The following is a 16,411-nucleotide window of genomic DNA, read 5'->3' on the forward strand; positions in this document are numbered from 1 at the left end:
CACTGGCGTGGGGGGCTGGGGGGTGGGTGTAGAATCTCATTTTCTGCAGCCTTTCTGTTGGGCAGATCACTGAGGTAAAGGAAGCCTCAGGGAGGTACCCTGAGTTTGGGGGGGGATCTCTGACTCCAGCGTCCCCAGTCGCCCCCTAAACAGGCATCCTGCAGGCAGAGTGGGGAGTGTGGGGGGGAAGGAAGTCTGAGGATGAGGCCCCGCGAGGAGGCTTCTCATGACTTTCCACACCCGCGCCAGCTCCTGCTGCCACTACCAGCCCCACTTTATGGCAGGCATATTTCAAAGGCCCGGTTCCATTTGCATTTTTAAAACTCTGCTGATGGCCTGGGAAAATTGCATCCTTTCAGTGTTCCTGGGTACCACACTCCTCCCTCCCTCCTCCCCCACTCCGTTGGCCTCTGCCTCTGCATCCTCGGTACCCAGAAATCTCTGGCCAAGGGCAGAGCAAGCCCACCCCTCACTAGAGATCATCTGGAGGCCCCTAGAGGCAGGGAGGGTGCAGGGGAGAGTGTGGCCAAGGTGGCTACAGCTGTGGCTAGCTAGGCTGCATGAAATTGGGGCCCCAAACCACTAAAAATCTTCCCCAGGGGAGAGGGGACTGTGTCCCCAGGATGGGCTGAGGGTGGTTCACACCATGGGGCACACAATGGCATTCCCTGCGGATCTGTCAGACTGAGAGGAACAGTGCAGGAGCCTCAGAGAACTTTGAGAAGGCTCCTGGAAGCAGCCATCCAACCAAATGAGAAGAGTAAGCCATTCCCCCAGCAAAGAAAACCCTTTGCTCTCAGCTGGGCTTGGGAACACATTTTGTGTCTCCCCTGTTGCTCCCTTAAAAACCAATCTTTGCCCCGTTCTCCTTCCTCCCGCCCTCTCCCATGGCTCCACATTTTCTGGCTTCTCTCTGGGATGTGGCAAGAGAGACCAGAAGTGTGTGTGTGTGTGGGGGGGGGGGGGGTCCTGGGTCTGCTCTTTTGTGCTCCTATGTCAGATCTGGCCTCTGATCTTGGGGTAGCAACATACGCACTCCCCACTTCTCAGAAGATGCCTCCTGTCTCTGTCTCTCTCTTCCCTTATAGCTCAGGGTGGCACCCTTAGAGTCAGGAGCTGTCTCCAACTCAAAGTCTTCAAGGCCAGATGAAGCCACTGGGAGTCTTCTAACAGGCTTGGCCAGTCTGGCAATGGTTCCCTTGAGGATCCTGAGCACATGGGGAATGAGTGCCGGGGCAGGGACACTGGCTCGGGCCATTTGCTTCTGCATAGATGAGCTCTCGAGGCATCTAGGGTCATAAATACCAATGTGTCCAGTTGGCAGCGAGCCAGTGGGTACAGTTCCCTGGGACTGCACACTAGAGAGACAGAGCAGAAACGGCAGGTGACAGGGTGCCACACAGCGCCTTAAAGTTAGACATGCCCTCAACTCAGCTTTCCTCTTTTAAAGAGAAGGGCTGGAGAAACTGGGTTGAATACCTGCTGTGGGTGCGGGGCTTGGTGTTTCATTTTGGAACTCTCTGGTGTTCTCATCTCTCCTCTAAGCTGGGAGCTTGCTGCAGGAGGAGGTTCTGATTCCCCATCTCTGTCTTCCCTGCTCCTCCCAGCACACAGTCTGAGGATGCACGATAAACTCCCGGCTCACCCCTCACACAACAGTGGCACTGGCCTCCCTTCTTTCTGGTTTTTGTAAGTAAAACCTCTCCATCCTGCATCTGGGGTCCTACAGCTCCCTGGCTTTTGAGGCATCCGCCTCCGCTCTCCCCTGGTGACAGCAGTGCCAATGCCCTCTGAGCCCCGATGAAGAGAAGAGGGTCAGGCACCGGTCTCTGTTCTTCAGCCCCTTCTCCTTGTGGCCTTTCGGGCAGGGGTGTCAGGCAGACCATGTGCTAGAGCTGGAGGGATGCCGGGTCCCAGGGGCTGGCGTGGCTCTGGGCTCTGGTGCCAGAGAGGTGAATGGAGAAGGAGAGAAGAAGGGACGGCGCCAGGAGCCCGAGTTTGGCAGCTCCCTCCGGAGGAGACCCGGGGACGCCCTAGAGTGTCCAGGCGGCTGGTGATCTGCCAAAGCTGCGAGGACTGGGAGAAGAGCGAAGACGGGGGAAGAGACCTGGGAACCTACGAAACTTGGGGGCGGGGCAGGAGGCACAGCCTGGGCCGTTTGCAGAGGCGTGGACCCACCCCCAGGGGTCGCTGCGCCACCCGCAGCCCCGCCCGCTGGCAATGGGAGCCCGCTTGTACCACCGCGCGGCTCCCGCAGGGGGAGCGGCGGCCACGGCAGCGCCTGGCGGCGGGCTCCAGGGACAGCAGTGCGCGGCGGAGCGCAGGCCCTTGCCGGCCACTGACGCAAAGCCAGGCGGCGTGGAGGCCTGAGGCACCAGTGGCTAGGAGGCGGCGCGGCTCTAGAGCCTGCGCCCGACACCCCCATACCCCGTGGTAGGAGCCGGGACCCAAACAAAGGCGGGCGGCGAATAAAAGGCGGCGGCGGCGCCGAGCGCTCGGGTTGCGCGCTGGGGACTAGTCTCAGCACCAGGCTGTGCGCGGTCTGCGCTCTCTGGCGCGGAGCGGGGAACTCGGGCCTCCTGCAGCTACGAAGAGCATCTCCCTGCGACTTCCGCGAGGGGACAAGTCCTCACGGCGGGGTGGCCGCAGCCCCCGGCCCCTCCGGTGCGCCTCCTTCCCGCGCCCGCGGCTCAGCCAGCCCAGCTTGGCCAGCCGAGGTGAGTGCGACTGCCCCTGGGCGCCATCCGGGTCGGGGCTGGGGGGATGCATCGCTCGGAGGAAGGGACAAGCCCTCTGCGCCGCTCCCACCCCGGCCTGCGCGGGGCTGTGTGTGAAGTTCTCTCGCTCTCCAACCAGCCCTGGGTGCAGGCCTTGGCGCCCCCCCCCCCCCGCCCCCGCCGGGAAAGCCAGCCGGTAGTGGGCAGAGCCCGGAGCTGGCCCCCCGTGGCCGGGCTCCAGCTCCGCACCAACTCCTCACGGGGCCGGAGCAGCTTCGTTCTGCACGGGCCAGTTTGAGGTCCACAACGGGCGAGGCTTCCGATCTCCCGGGAGGCTTCACACTCTGGCCCCCTGCTCGTCCTCGCGGGTGGATGACTGATTCCGTAAAAGTTGAGTCAGTCTGAAGCCGCCCCGGATCCGGCTCTCGGCCTGGCTAGAGTGGGAGGGAGGAAAAGGTGACTGACCTCCTCTCCATCCACTCCTCATGCTTTCACCCAGACGTTTCCCGAGTCCTGGAAAGCAATGAACCTAGCTGCAGGTCCAGCCGGGCGCGCGGGAGCTCTGGGGCAGACTGGGCAGGCGGTGGAAGCCGAGCGCGATAGGGGAGCCCCGTGCCCTGCCGAGAACGCGAGTGAAGGTGGAGGTGCGGTGGGCAGCGGGGCCGTAGTGGCGCGGAGGGTTGGGGTAAGATTCCTGGTGCGATTGGCGCAGAGTCCCCCGAGCCAACCCCGCCGCTGGCAGAACTTTTCCCAACTCCCCCCGGGGGTGGGGGGGGGGGACCCGCAGGTGGACTAAGAAGGCGCCTCCGAGAAAGACTTGGAGGCTTCCTTTCCTCGGCTCCTGTCTGCTACACAGCCGGCGCCAGATTCCCGCGGTCCCCCTGAGGCTGGGCGCAGGTCCCCTCCCATCCAAGCCCCGGGTCAGCACCGCGGACAGCGCCGCGAGGCGGCCTCCGAGACCCACAACCCCCGCTCAAGCTCACGGACCCACAGTCCATGCGCACACCCACGCAAATCTACAGACCACAAACAATCCCCACACAGATTCATAGTCCACTCACGCAAACATACATCCATTCACAGCCCACACACAGAGGGAAGATCCACTCGCACGTGGACACACTCAGGTCTCCCCACAAGCACGAGCATCCAGGCGGGCATCTTCACTCCGGATCCTGCTGTTCCCCGACATCTTACTAAGCCCCAGACTCCGGAGCTCGCCCCTGGGTGCTCACAGGGGTGCCCAGCGATTCACAGAGCTGCTTGGGCTCCCCGTGCACACACACACTTCCGGGGGGGTGGGGGGTGGGGTAGAGGAGCAGCTACCCCCTCTTTGCCCCCCGCCCCCCCCCCCCACCAATGCAGACCTGAGCAGAAAACCCGGCATCTGCCAAATGGAAGGAAGAGGCTGTGGCCCAGTGGAATCTGGGCAGAAGCCTGGCCTTAACAGAATCTTGGTTTTAGCCTCAGAATCCATTTTGCTTTGCTCACTGCCCCCATGCCTGCTCCCCTTCCTCAAATGTACTCCAGACAAATCTCCTACAACCAGAGTACACACCCCTCTTTCTGCATCATTTTTTGCTTGCACTTTCTCTTTGTTTCCCCGCTCTGTTCTCCTCTCCCATGTGTATCTCCCCCCCCCCTTTTTTTTGTCTTTCTCACCAGTTCCTCCTTCCCAGCTGCCTTCACTCTCTCCCCAACTTTCCTTCAGCCTGGGTCTGATCCAGTCACTCTTTGCTCCCATATGGACACAGATGACCCTTAGGAGGAGCTGACTCCATTCTCTGGGCAGACTCCATGCCTCCACTCCCCTCCCTTTGAAAGTCTGACAGCACCCCTCTCCCTGCCCATGGCCTCAGCCGCTTCCAGCCCCTCCCTGGGAATGTTTCTAGGACTGGATACCCCAGAGCCTCCGCAGTGTCTCCAACAGGCTGGGATTCCTCTGTTGTGGAATCACAGCAAGCCCTCACTCCATGGGGATTTTGAGGCATCCAGTACCCATGTTCTGGCTTGCCCTTTGATACCTCTTCTGCTATTGCCCTTAAACTCCAGAAACTCTGTTGGAAGAGGAAGCATCCCAGTATGATGTGGTAGAAGAATCACTGGAGTGGAAGTGGGGAGACATGGGTTCTAGTCTCAGCTGGGCCACAGTCTCCCAGTGTGTTCTTGGGCAAGTTACTTCCCTTCCCCGAGCCTCAGGCTTCCCATCGGTGTAGGGCTGGCTGAAGGGACCTTCAAGAGTCCCTGTTTGGTCCTAGTGATGTGGAACATCGACTCACTCTTGAGTGTGGGTGGGATTGAAAACATGGTTCTAACCTCAGGGGTTATGGTACCTTCCCCCCTGCCCAAAGCACCCACCACTGGTGAATTCTTTCTGTCCCCTGAGCAGTGGATGTTAAGATGATTTCCTTTATAGGGCCAGAGATGTCAAGTAATTTTCTTGAGGTCACATTGCTGAAGTGCAATCTCCATTGGGGCAGACATTGATTCTCCTGTCAGTATATCTTCTACGTGAACCACTGATTCTGCTGGTGGATGCTTAGTGGGTGAATGAATGAATGAATGAGTAGAAACGGAGGAACTTAAGCCTGGACCTCCTGCCCCTCAGAGCCTTGGAATCATGGTTTAGGCTCTTTTGTCTGACAGTTTAAGCATTTAAACATCTCTCTGGTCTCTTCATCACCCCTTCCACTCACCTGGTCATCCAAAGGCAGATGGAGTTGTCTGAGCGAAGGTCCTTCCTCCTTGAGTTAAGGTCAATTCTGGGCTGCTTGTAAATGACCACAGAGAGGGGACTAGCTGAGAGCAGCTTTAGAAGGCTGCCTGGTGGGTAGGGTCTTGGCAATCAGCCCCAAATCCCTAAGACTTGACCAAGTCGGCTGTCCGTGGGCAGCTGGCCAAGACCTGAGACCAGGAGGCAAGACAGTCACTGCTGCCATTTGACTGAGCGGCCACTTCTTACAGCCCCATGAGCTGAGTACTGCAAAATCACCTTTACAGATGAGCACAGTGAGATGCTGAAAGATGAGGTGGTTTCCCTAAGGGCAGTCTTCCAGCCCACTGTCAGTCATAAAAATAGGAACCCCAAAATGGTGGTGGTGGTGGTGACAGCAGTTGATAGTAACATTACTGGTGTTGATAATGATGGCCGTGTTATTATGATTTTGGAAGCTCAATGATTAGTCTCTTTGGGCTTCTTCCCCCTCTTTGAAATTGTTTCCCCACCTGTACCTCTTCTACTCCGCCCCCCACCCAAATATGGGGAAACCCAGGGCTGGGCCAGGAGGCAGGAGTGTCTGATTGTCAATGGACCCTAGCTGAGAGAAAGATTGTCGTTTTAAATCCTCCTTCCCCACCAGAGCATGTCTCCTGCCAGAGGAGCCGGAGCGGTGTCAAAGTCTGTCAAAACACCCTTCCAAGCTGGGTTCCAAATGCAAAGCCCAGGGAAAATAAATAAAGAGGGCAGTGTCGGCCCGAAATAGAAACATGCACCAACTCACAAATATGCATGTTTTCTGAAAGTCGCATTTCACGGGCAGACAGTGCGGCTCACACTCCAGCTGCTCGACAAAAGCCAGAGGCACGGGTACTGCCGGGATAGCCCAGAGAAGGTGGCCGAGCCTCCCCTGGTGAGTGAGCTCCCTGCCTGGCCACGGAGAGACCAGACGGCTGCTTCTGCTCCTTCCAGCTGGAAGGCACACGGGTGGGAGGGCTGCAATTAATGTGTGTCTGTAGGCTCACCAGAGCTCTTTGGAAATGGGCATCATTCAAGGCTAATGGCCTCAGTCCTCTGCCTTGCAAACGGAGCAGCAGGCTGAGAATAACAATGCTGATAATGAGGCTGCCGTTTGCTGATTACCTACTAAGCATGTATAGATACTATTTCACTTAACCTTGTAAGCATCTCTCGTGGAGTACGGATCATTATTCCCATTTAATATATGGGAAAATCAAGGTTCAGGGAAGTGAAGAAGATTTCCTAAAGCTGTACACCTAAAAGAGGCCACACTGGGGTCAGATTTTAATCAAATAAAGCAAAAGACTCTACTTTGGCCAGGATTCTGCATTGTTTCTGGTATTCATTCATTCATTCATTCATTCATTCATTCATTCATTCACTGAATGAATGGTTTTTGTCAAGAAACCATTTACATGATGGTTTTGAAAAGAATGTAAATTCCTCTGCTGGCCCCACCAAGGGTGAAAGGTGCAGGGCTGTCCCCTGAGTTTAGCTCTGGCCCTGTCTCAGGGAGAATGGGTTTCCAGGGCTGGGACTGGGGGCTTTGCCTTTGCATCTTGGATTGTCACCAACCATGGGAGCCCAAACCTTTCGGCCTGTGGAGGGGCTCAGGCAGGAGCCCCCGGTGAGGCTTGGACTAGGAAAACGGTTGACCTCTGTGACATGCCGGGGCTACCGATGGGGAGGTTACTTCAGAGGGGGTGGGTTACCCAGCATCACGCAGCACATTGGTGGTAAGGCCCAAACGCCAGGGAGCCAGGCTGGCCGCCTTGAGTATGGGAAGCATCCAAGTGGCCTCAGACAAGGAGCTGAGCCGATACAGGCGGTAAAGATAATACTTCTCTTCCAAGTGCAGGGGTGAAATGCAGCTGGCTTTCACTGCATTTTGCACCAAGTCCTCTCCCCCACACCCTGCACCCCCAGCTCAAACCTGACCCTGACGACCTGGCCAGATCCCCACCTATGCATCATCATGAACAACAACACTAGCAAATACAGAACACTGACCATGTGCCAGGTGCTGTGCTAATGTTTGAAGAGGCTGAACCCTCCTCTACAAGAAAAAGCCATCTCCTTATTCCTGCAATCCCACAAGTGTCTGCCTGGGCAGACCCATTGTGTGCCAGGCACTGGGTGCAGAAGTGGAAAAGCCTGTCTCTGTCCTTGGAGGGCTCATCAGAGTCTCCCATCCTCGCCTGGCGTCTCCTCCCTGGAGCAGAGGTGATGGGTGAAAGTGATGGCTCCTCTAGGTCCCCCACTAGAAGCAGAAGAGGAACCCAGGTGTCTGTCCTTTGGGGCTCAGAGGACATGATCCAAATAAGCAGTCATTCCAGGGTCAGGAGGAAAGTTTCCCACCGGTGGTGCCCACAGCACACCTGGGTGCTCTTCCTAGCATGATGTCTTGGTGGAAGATGGGATGTAGGGAAAGCTTGTCCCCGCCCAACCATCTGCCCAAGGCATCCGACACACATACTGGCACCTGGACGACATGTCCTTTGCCAAACCTTGTTACTAGAGGACACATGACTGCCGGCTGGAAGCTATTCCTATCATGGAACAGAATGTGGAGATCTCCTTGTCTCTGAGGAAGGCGGCTTAAATGGGGCTGAGCTGGGCAAAGGGTTTGGCAAACTGGCGGTCCTTGGATGTTTGGGGGGAGAAGTATGTGCCCCTCCCTCCCATACTGGCCTTTGCACTGTCCTGGGGGTGGTTTCTTGTGTTCTTAGCTGGGAGAGTTCTGCAGAATGACCCGTCTGATGATGATGAGGATGATGATGATGATGATGATGAATCTTTTTTTAAAAAATTTGGTTAGTTCAATATTTATTTATTTTTGAGAGAGACAGAGAGAGAGACAGAGAGACAGAGCATGAGCAGGGGAGGGGCAGAGAGAGAGGGAGACACAGAATCCGAAGCAGGTTCCAGGCTCTGAGCTGTCAGCACAGAGCCCAACACGGGGCTCAGACTCACGAACCGTGAGATCACGACTTAGCCAAAGTCAGACATTCAACTGACTGAGCCACCCAGGAGCCCCGATGACAGTGATTCTAATAATGGCCAACATATTTGGTATGTTTACTGACTGCCAGGCACTGGGCTTAGAGCTTAATGGGTGTTATAATTTCATCCTCATACCTGCCATATGAAGGCATTACTATTATTTTTTTAAAGGATTTTCCTTTTTTTTTTTAAGCTTTTTATTTATTTTGAGAGAGAGAGTGCCAGGGAGGGGCAGAGAGAGAGAGAGAGAGAGAGAATCCCAAACAGACTTCGTGCTGTCAGCATAGGGCTCGAACCCACGAACTGTGAGATCATGACCGGAGACAAAATCAAGAGTCAGACGCTTAACCGACTGAGCCCCCCAGGCACCCCAAAGCATTACTATTATTATTTCATTTTAAGGATGAGAAATGTGAGGCACAGAGAGACAAAGCAAGTTGCTGGTGAGTGATGGCGCTTGAGACACAGGCAAGCTGGGCTCAGCACAGACCCCAGATGACGATCGAGGCCCTTCTTTGGCCTTTATCTTGATGTGGGTCTCTAAAGATTGCAGCCAAAATACTTTTCGGATCCTTCAGTAATCTGAGTAACTTGTACGTATGGACTGGGGCCGTGTCCCGGTTGACAGGGTGACATGGGTTGACCACTTGCTTCTTGACTGCCAAACAGCCAAGCGGGCCATGTTTCAGATGTCCATATGCATGCCACATCTGGCAGACTGGTGGGACTTGCCTGCCTTTCTTCCAGATGTTTCCCCTTTTCATGCCATGTAGACACAGCTGGGACTCAAATCCCTCTGGATATGACTGCATGTGCGAGATTCCTGGGTGAGAAGTATTTGCTGGTTTTAAAGCATCATCTTGTGGCTTCACAAAGGCAGGGTGTTGGTTTTGGTTCCTCTCTGCCATCCAGGCCTGAGACACATTAGGCTAAGCTAGAGAGAAGTCAGGCTTTGGAAAAGTGTCAGCGGCCAGAGGAGAAGACCCCTCCTTCCCTTCTTCAACTGAAGAAGCTGGGGGGAAGCTGACTGGTGACGAACATTGCAGGCTAGTAACATCTGCACGCTCCTTGCAAGGGGTCCTGACTTTCTGACCCTGTTTTCCAGAGGCTTTGAGCAGATGGTTCCAGAGTAACAGAGCCAGGAATTTGTGATGAGCAGGGACATGTCAGCCAAGAGGTACTCTTGGGCATTAATGACCATGAGAATAGATCCGGGGTGGGAAGGTTCATAGAGTCTTCTGGAGAAAAGGAGTTCAAGATAAAGGTAATTTAACAGAAAGTCTTTAGTTTTAATTTACTGTTTCAACCGTTTTTTAAAAGGTTTATTTATTTTTTAGAAAGAGAGAGAGAGCAGGAGAGGAGGAGAGAGAGAGAGAGAGAGAGAGAGAGAGAGAGAGAGAGAGAGAGAGAATCACAAGCAGGATCCACACTGTCATTGCAGAGCCTGATGTGGGGCTTGAACTCATGAACCGTGAGATCATAACTTGAGCGGAAACCAAGAGAGTCGGACGTTTAACCAACTGAGCCGCCCAGGTGCCCTGGAAACTCTTTATTTTACAGCAAGCACCATCAGGTGAATGAATTAAGACAATGAATGAATGAATGAATGAATGGGTAAATGTAGAATTGGTAAGTGGGGCTGGCAGACTTTGACAGCCAGGACCTTGATCTGGCAGAGCCTGACCCCAAGTACTGACAAAGGGAAGGGACCTGTTCTTGTCCCCTGGAACACCCTTCAGCACAGGATCAGGGAGAGATAGTCTGAGTCCTTGAACCTTGGCCCCTCACTGCATGCCCCACCCCCATCCCATTCTGCAGGACCCTCCAGTCACAGGTGTCCTCTGGCTCCTGGCCATGGCAGGGATTGAAACCCAGAGGCTGCACAGCTGATGTGCACTTGTCACACTTCTGTGTCCTGGCCTTTTGGGGTCTCCAAATGACAGAACTGGAAGTTATCTAAAAGCTCATTGCGTCCAGCCCTCCCACTTGACAAAGGGCAAACTGAGACCCAGGAAGGAAGACTAGCCTGAGATCACAAGCAAGGAGGAGACAGAGCCCCGTTACTGTGGAAGGATTTGGGGTGGGGATTCCCACTGACTTAGGGTGATACTGCACCACTGAGCAGGGGTGGTGTGGGGTGGAAAGGGACTGGGATTCTTGAGTCCAGGTAACTTCACTGGGGTCTCTTGTGGTCCCCACAGCTGGGACACACAGCTAGTTGCTGGGGCCCAGAATCTCCTGGGAAAGGCAGCGGAGTTGAGGAAGGATGCTTAGAGATCTGCTCTTTATCCCAGGGCCCTCTGCTCTGCCTGCTCAGCGTGGACCCTTAATTCCTGTCTCTGTAGACAGCTGCACCATCACGGGGTGTGGGGTGAGGCTGAGAGCCCATGTCAGACTCCCCACCCTGTCGGGGGCCTCTGTGCCACTCCCCACTATAGGCACCCGAGTTGTCATCATCAGTGTAGCCAGGAAGCCCTTCCCCGGAGCCACTGACTGGTGTGAGCACTGAAGGTGCATTTCTACCTAGACACTCAAGTCGATGAACTCACTTGCTAGTCCCAGATGTTCCTCTCCTCCTTTCCCTGGGGCCTGAGCTGTGCCTAGGCTGTGGCCAGGATGACTCTTTGGGGGGCGGGGGGTGCGGACCCTGAGAAAGACCGAGGGAGATGGAGAAGGCGCTCACCTGTGTGCGCACCAGCAGGGATCAGGAGGGCTGATTCCAGAACTCGGAGAGTTTCAAACATGTAAGGCTCCAATAAAGTCCAACATAGTAAGGAGAGTGCCGAGCTTATCAGAAATCCAGTTCAAAGAAATCCCTTTACTTCTTTTAGCCTCAGTTCTTGTTTGCAAATTGGAAATAAGTCCTAGGACTTGAAACCCCACGTGAAAATGATCTACAAGCTGTAAGATGCTGCGTAGACACATCCCCCAGGATGTGAGGGGCAGGGGCAGAGCTGGCTCTGTCTTGGGGACGCAGGGTCTGAGCAGCGTCCAGCATCTCCTTCCTGTGCTTTCGGCCGGTGCTGGCCTCCTTGGCCCTCCGCAAGCGTCAGCAGCAGGGGCTGGGGAAGCTCGGAGTGCTCAGAGGGGACATTTACCCTAAGGGCTCTCCCTGTTTTTTTCCTGGACGTCAGGCTGGGGTACAGCCTCCCTGGAGCTCCATCCCAAGCCAGTCGTGGTGGCCTCTCTGTGGTCTGAGCACTTCATATTATGTGCTTTTTTATCTTTTGTGTTCCGATTTACCTCCATGCTTGTCTTTCGTGGTGTGGGGCTGAGAAGGGTCTTGCAATGTCCTTGGGCCCACAGATGTGGTCTGGGGGCTCTGGGGGGGATGGGGGGTGGGAATTGATACAGTTTCCCAAGCCTCCCCCAGAGCTGATTACTGACAGGTGGCCGGCCACCTGCTGTGTCCCAGCAAAGCTGATGGCACCTAGGACGTACTGCTTGGCTGGTGTCAGAGCAGGACCCTCCCAGCATTTCCCCCTCCCCCAGTCATACAACAGCTTCTGGATGGGGTGAAGGGCAGCCCTCTGCCTTTCCTTTGTGTCCCCCTCTTGGGCAGAGGCCGAGAACACAAAGGGCGAGGGTGTGAGAGTGTCTCTCCCCAGGTGGGGGACCGCCATCCAGAGGTATTAAGTGACTTGTTCTGAGTCACACAGCAGGCTTCTTCTGCCCTAGATACACATCCCCCCGCTTCTGCCTTGTTCCTTGTCCCTGAGCTTGGAGCTGCAGGGAGAGCTGGCTGGAGCCAGAGATGATAGGGAAATCGTTTTACATATTTGTTAATCAGGTCTCGGAGACAGAGAAGGACCCCAAGCTCATCATCCACGAAGGAATCCAATTTGGCTTTTATGGCCATGGTTATTGGTCGTGTTTTGTGGGAATCTTTTTATTTTTTATTAACCTAGCGGTCTGGGGCTGGGGAGCTGATTGGCTACTGGGCCCTGTGGACACTGAAGTCCAGACAGCAGCCAGGACTTGGGACCAGGGAGTGGGGAAGAGGTGGTGGGAGGCAGACAGGTTGGCCAGAGCATGTAGTGAGGGTTTTCAGGAACCTTCTGACCCTTCAAGCAAGGGACGCCTGGGGGCCTGGCTGTATTTTACGGCCTCTGTAAGTGTTGCTGGTTTTATTAAGCTTTCATTGCCTCCTCTTCAGAGATGCCAAGGTCGCCTGGAGGGCTCCAGGAGTCCGGACTGATGGGTCTGGGCTATGAGGTCTGAGTTCCTAGGCGGCAAGAGGTGTGGGGGAGGGGCAAGAGGTGTAGAGTGGGGCAGTCTGGGTGGAATCCCTCTTAGCAGTAGAGCACAGAGGCTAAAATGATGGGCTCTGACATTGGGCCTGCAGAGGCCCGGATCCCCGCCCCACCCCTGCACACTGCCTCATAGAGCTGAGGCTGGGCCAGAGAGGACATAAGTAAAGTGCCCGGTGCTGGGCACACGGCAGTGCCTGGTGGATGCGAAGCTCCCTGCCCAGGCCCCTCCCACAGCTTCTGCCAGAGAGTAAGCCCTTGGCCTGCTGTTTTCTTTCACTGCTGGTTGAAGAGCTGGTTGGCAGATCTGGGCGGCCTGTGTCCCTCTCTCTGGACGTAAAGTCCTGTTCCTGGCCCAGATGCCGTCATCTCTTCCCTCCTCACGGCTGGAGGAAGAGGCGCTTAGAGGAGTGAGCCCTGAGTCCATCCACAGGGCCCCCCGGGGGTGTGGTGAGCCTGCAGAGAGGCAAGCATGAGCCGCAGGAAAGGGAGTGCCAAAGGCTAGACCACCTGCCGGAAGAAACCACGGGGAGCTGGGGAAGGTGACCAGGACAGCAGAGTCTTTCAAGGAATACTCCCGGGCCACCTGCAACAGAATCACCCGGGGAGGTGGTGTCACTAGATTCCTGGGCCTTGGCCCCCCCCCCCCCCCGAGAGTCTGAATGACTGGATCTGGTGTCTGGCCCAGAAGTTTGCACTTGAACAAGTGCACCTGGTGAATGACCCATGTTAACATCTGAGGGCCAAGGTCGTAGAGAATGAAAGAGGCAGCTCCGGCCAACGTACAGCCCTGACAGGAGCCGGGGCCGGATTTAGGGTTCTTCCCATCTCTGAAGCTCATACTGATCACACCAGCAGCTGTGTGACTCAGTAAGCAGGTGTCACCATCGCCATTTCACAGATGGGGAAACCGAAACCCCAGGCGCCCAGCCAGCGGCAGGGCCAGGGTCTGACTCCAGGTGTATCTGACTGCAAACTCCATGCTTAGCTCCCCACTGCCCCCCGCCAAAATCAGGCCCTGATGCTCTTGGTACCCAGATCCTTCTTAGCGTTGGGGGGAGGCCGGTTCTGTTCCCGTGAGCCCACTAGAGAGAACACACAGAACGGCGGAAGGTGGCAATGCTCTGGTGACCATTAATACTGGATTCCTCTGGTGCTGGCTGGGACATTCCCCGGGTGATATATTGACCAGAGCAAAGCTTGTTTGCCTGATATATATTGAGCTGTTGGGCTTGCGAGTCAGTGCCCAGTTTCCTCACCAGCTGTCAACCCCGGGAGGCCGGCTGTCCTTCATGTACTCTGTCTCCGCAGCCGGCCCCGGTCTGGGGAACACGGGGCCTGGACAGGCTCACCGCAGAGCCCCTGCCGACTCCCTCCCTCCCACCCCTTCTGCCTCCCTATAAATAAGCCCAGATTTGCTTTGTGAGAAGTGGTCACATGTGTCCTTCTGAACTTCCTGCCCTCTGCTGGCACATTTAGCTAATGAGGATATGGTGTTTCTTGAGGGGCAGGGGGTCTGAAGGGGAGTAGGGGCATGTGCGAGCTTCAGCTACAGCTGCAAAGCCAGGTTTCCTCAGGGCTGGGGGAGGGGGCGGTTGGGGGGGGGGGTAGATGGGGGACCTTCTTGCTGAGGGAAGGGTTCAGACACGCCCTGAGAGCCTCCCAACCATGCCCCTCCCTCTATGGATTTGGAGGGCATTGCCTGGCTCTTTTGCCATTTTCATTTGAGATTCTGGGTAGGACTTGGGGCTTCTTGAAAGAAGACCTCTAGGATCTAACTGCTGGGATGGGGCTCCTGCCTCACCCCCACTTTCCCTCTGAGAAAACTGTATTAGAAAGAAATGGAACCAATAGGATGTAGGCTGATGGATGGATAGATAGATAGATAGATAGATGAATTGGCTCACATGAGTTTGGAGACTAAGAAATCCCAAGGTCCACAGGCAGCAAGCTGGAGACCCAGGAGAGCCAATGGAAGTTCCAATCTGAGCCCAAAGGCCTGAGAACCAGGGAAGCAGATGATGTAAGTTCCTGTCTGAAATCCAGCAGGCTTGAGACCCAGCAAGAGCCGATGTCTGAGACTGAGTCTGAAGGCTGGAAAAGACTAATGCTTCAGCTCTAGCAGTCAGCAGAAGCCCCGTCTTACCCGGCCCTTTTATTCTAGTCAGGTCTTCAACTGATGGGATGAGGCCCACATTGTGGGGGGGGGGTGGTCCTCTGCTTTTCTCAGGCTCCATATCCAGGATCATGTTTGGTCCAACGTCTGGGCATCCCATGGCCCAGCCACACAAAGGTAACCAACACACCCATGTTCCCATTGGAGGGAAGGCTAGGCTTCCGAGACTGATGGGGACTTCCTTTAAGTCATGCCTTGAGCTGACAGGTACTGAAAGCAGAGTGATTTTTAGGTCTTGCAGTGCTAGTGCAGGCTTGCTAAAGAGCAGTGGGTTTTTTCAATGGGTATTGCCATCTCAGCTCTCAAGAAACTGACGGGCCACCTGGAAGGCAGAAATGATCATGGGCTTCAGAATCCGTAGACCTGAGGTTCAAACTCTAGTTTCACCCCTTATTCGCTGTGTGACCGTAAGGGAGTCACTTAACCTCTCTGTTTATTCTTCTGTTAAATGAGGACGCTCCTATTGCCTCCCTCGCAGGGCTGGTGTATGAGGGAGGGTGGAGAGAGTACCTGGACCTCGCAGACACACAGCTAATTATTAGATTGTGATTATCTTAATGGGTGGCAGAGTTTCTGCAGTGAGTTAGTGGGGCTTTTAGCTTCACCCCACCTGGTGATTTGGCCCCAATTTTATCACCATGTCTCCACTGCTCCTATAGCCTCCTGGCCTGAGATGGAGTGCCCAGGTCTTGGAGAAGGGCTGGGGATTCAGGATGGAAGGCACATAGCTGGGGCATCTGGAGGGAAGACGGGGCATCAGCAGATAGGTCATTAGGACACTGCTGCCCAGGAGGTCTCTCCCTTCTCCTGTCCGCCCTTCTCCGCCTCAGATGAGCTGAATTCACCCAAAGGCGCCGACCCAGAACCAGGAAGCAGAGAAGGACATGATGTCCCCCACTTCAGTGTCAGGGGAGAATGGGACCGTTCAACTCCAACTGTCTCATTTTGAACTTGCACGCACATCTCTCAGCCGAAGGGTAGAAGAATCAAACACCCCAAGATGTTTCTGAGGACCAGCGCCGCACCAGGGAGGCAAAACACCCCGAGACAGGAAGAAAAAGCTGATGAGCTCCTAATTGCCTTTAAATTATATATACATGTATGTATTTGAAGTTGAATCTGCATGTCTAATGTGACTTTTAGTAGTCTGGCTGGGATAAGGGAATGAAGAAGGAATGTTTCTGTCACCCATCAGGGGAAGGAGGGACGTTGTAACCAGCGCTGCAGGCAGGCTCTGGCGTGGGGCCATATCCCCGGGAGCCATGCTGCAGGAGAGCAAGAACTGGGTCAAGGGGGTCTTTGAGGAAACATCGCCTCCCACCAAAGCCCCATTCTGTCCAGGTTGGAGGGCGGGTCCATCTGGCTTGGGACTTGAAGAAGGCCTCTTTCCCTAGACCTTAAAAGTCGTTTCCCTGTTTGGCTCCTTGGGAGCACGTGCCGTCTTCTCCGGGCCTGGTGGCTCCCAGGGACTGCCAAGAAGTCCCCCCAGAATCTGCCGATGGAGCAGACTGAGCACTCCTTCAAGCCG

At 55.2% G+C, this 16,411-nt stretch overlaps 1 protein-coding gene across 5 annotated transcripts in view; it reads left to right on the plus strand.

Moving 5' to 3' along the window:
* Positions 1 to 2,301: 2,301 nt before the first annotated feature.
* DISP3 (dispatched RND transporter family member 3) overlaps positions 2,302 to 16,411 on the plus strand; it is a 50,680-nt gene continuing 36,570 nt past the window's right edge. For 3 of the 5 annotated variants that reach the window (XM_045035092.1, XM_045035093.1, XM_019836155.3), the window contains exon 1: positions 2,302 to 2,717. The gene's annotated coding sequence lies outside the window, so the exon portion shown is untranslated. Of the gene's footprint in view, positions 2,718 to 9,922; positions 10,031 to 16,411 lie in introns of those variants that run through there. The other 2 variants (XM_011284494.4, XM_019836154.3) reach the window with 2 other exon arrangements.

The sequence above is a fragment of the Felis catus genome, chromosome C1 (assembly GCF_018350175.1).
Source record: "Felis catus isolate Fca126 chromosome C1, F.catus_Fca126_mat1.0, whole genome shotgun sequence".
Taxonomy (NCBI): Eukaryota; Metazoa; Chordata; class Mammalia; order Carnivora; family Felidae; genus Felis; species Felis catus.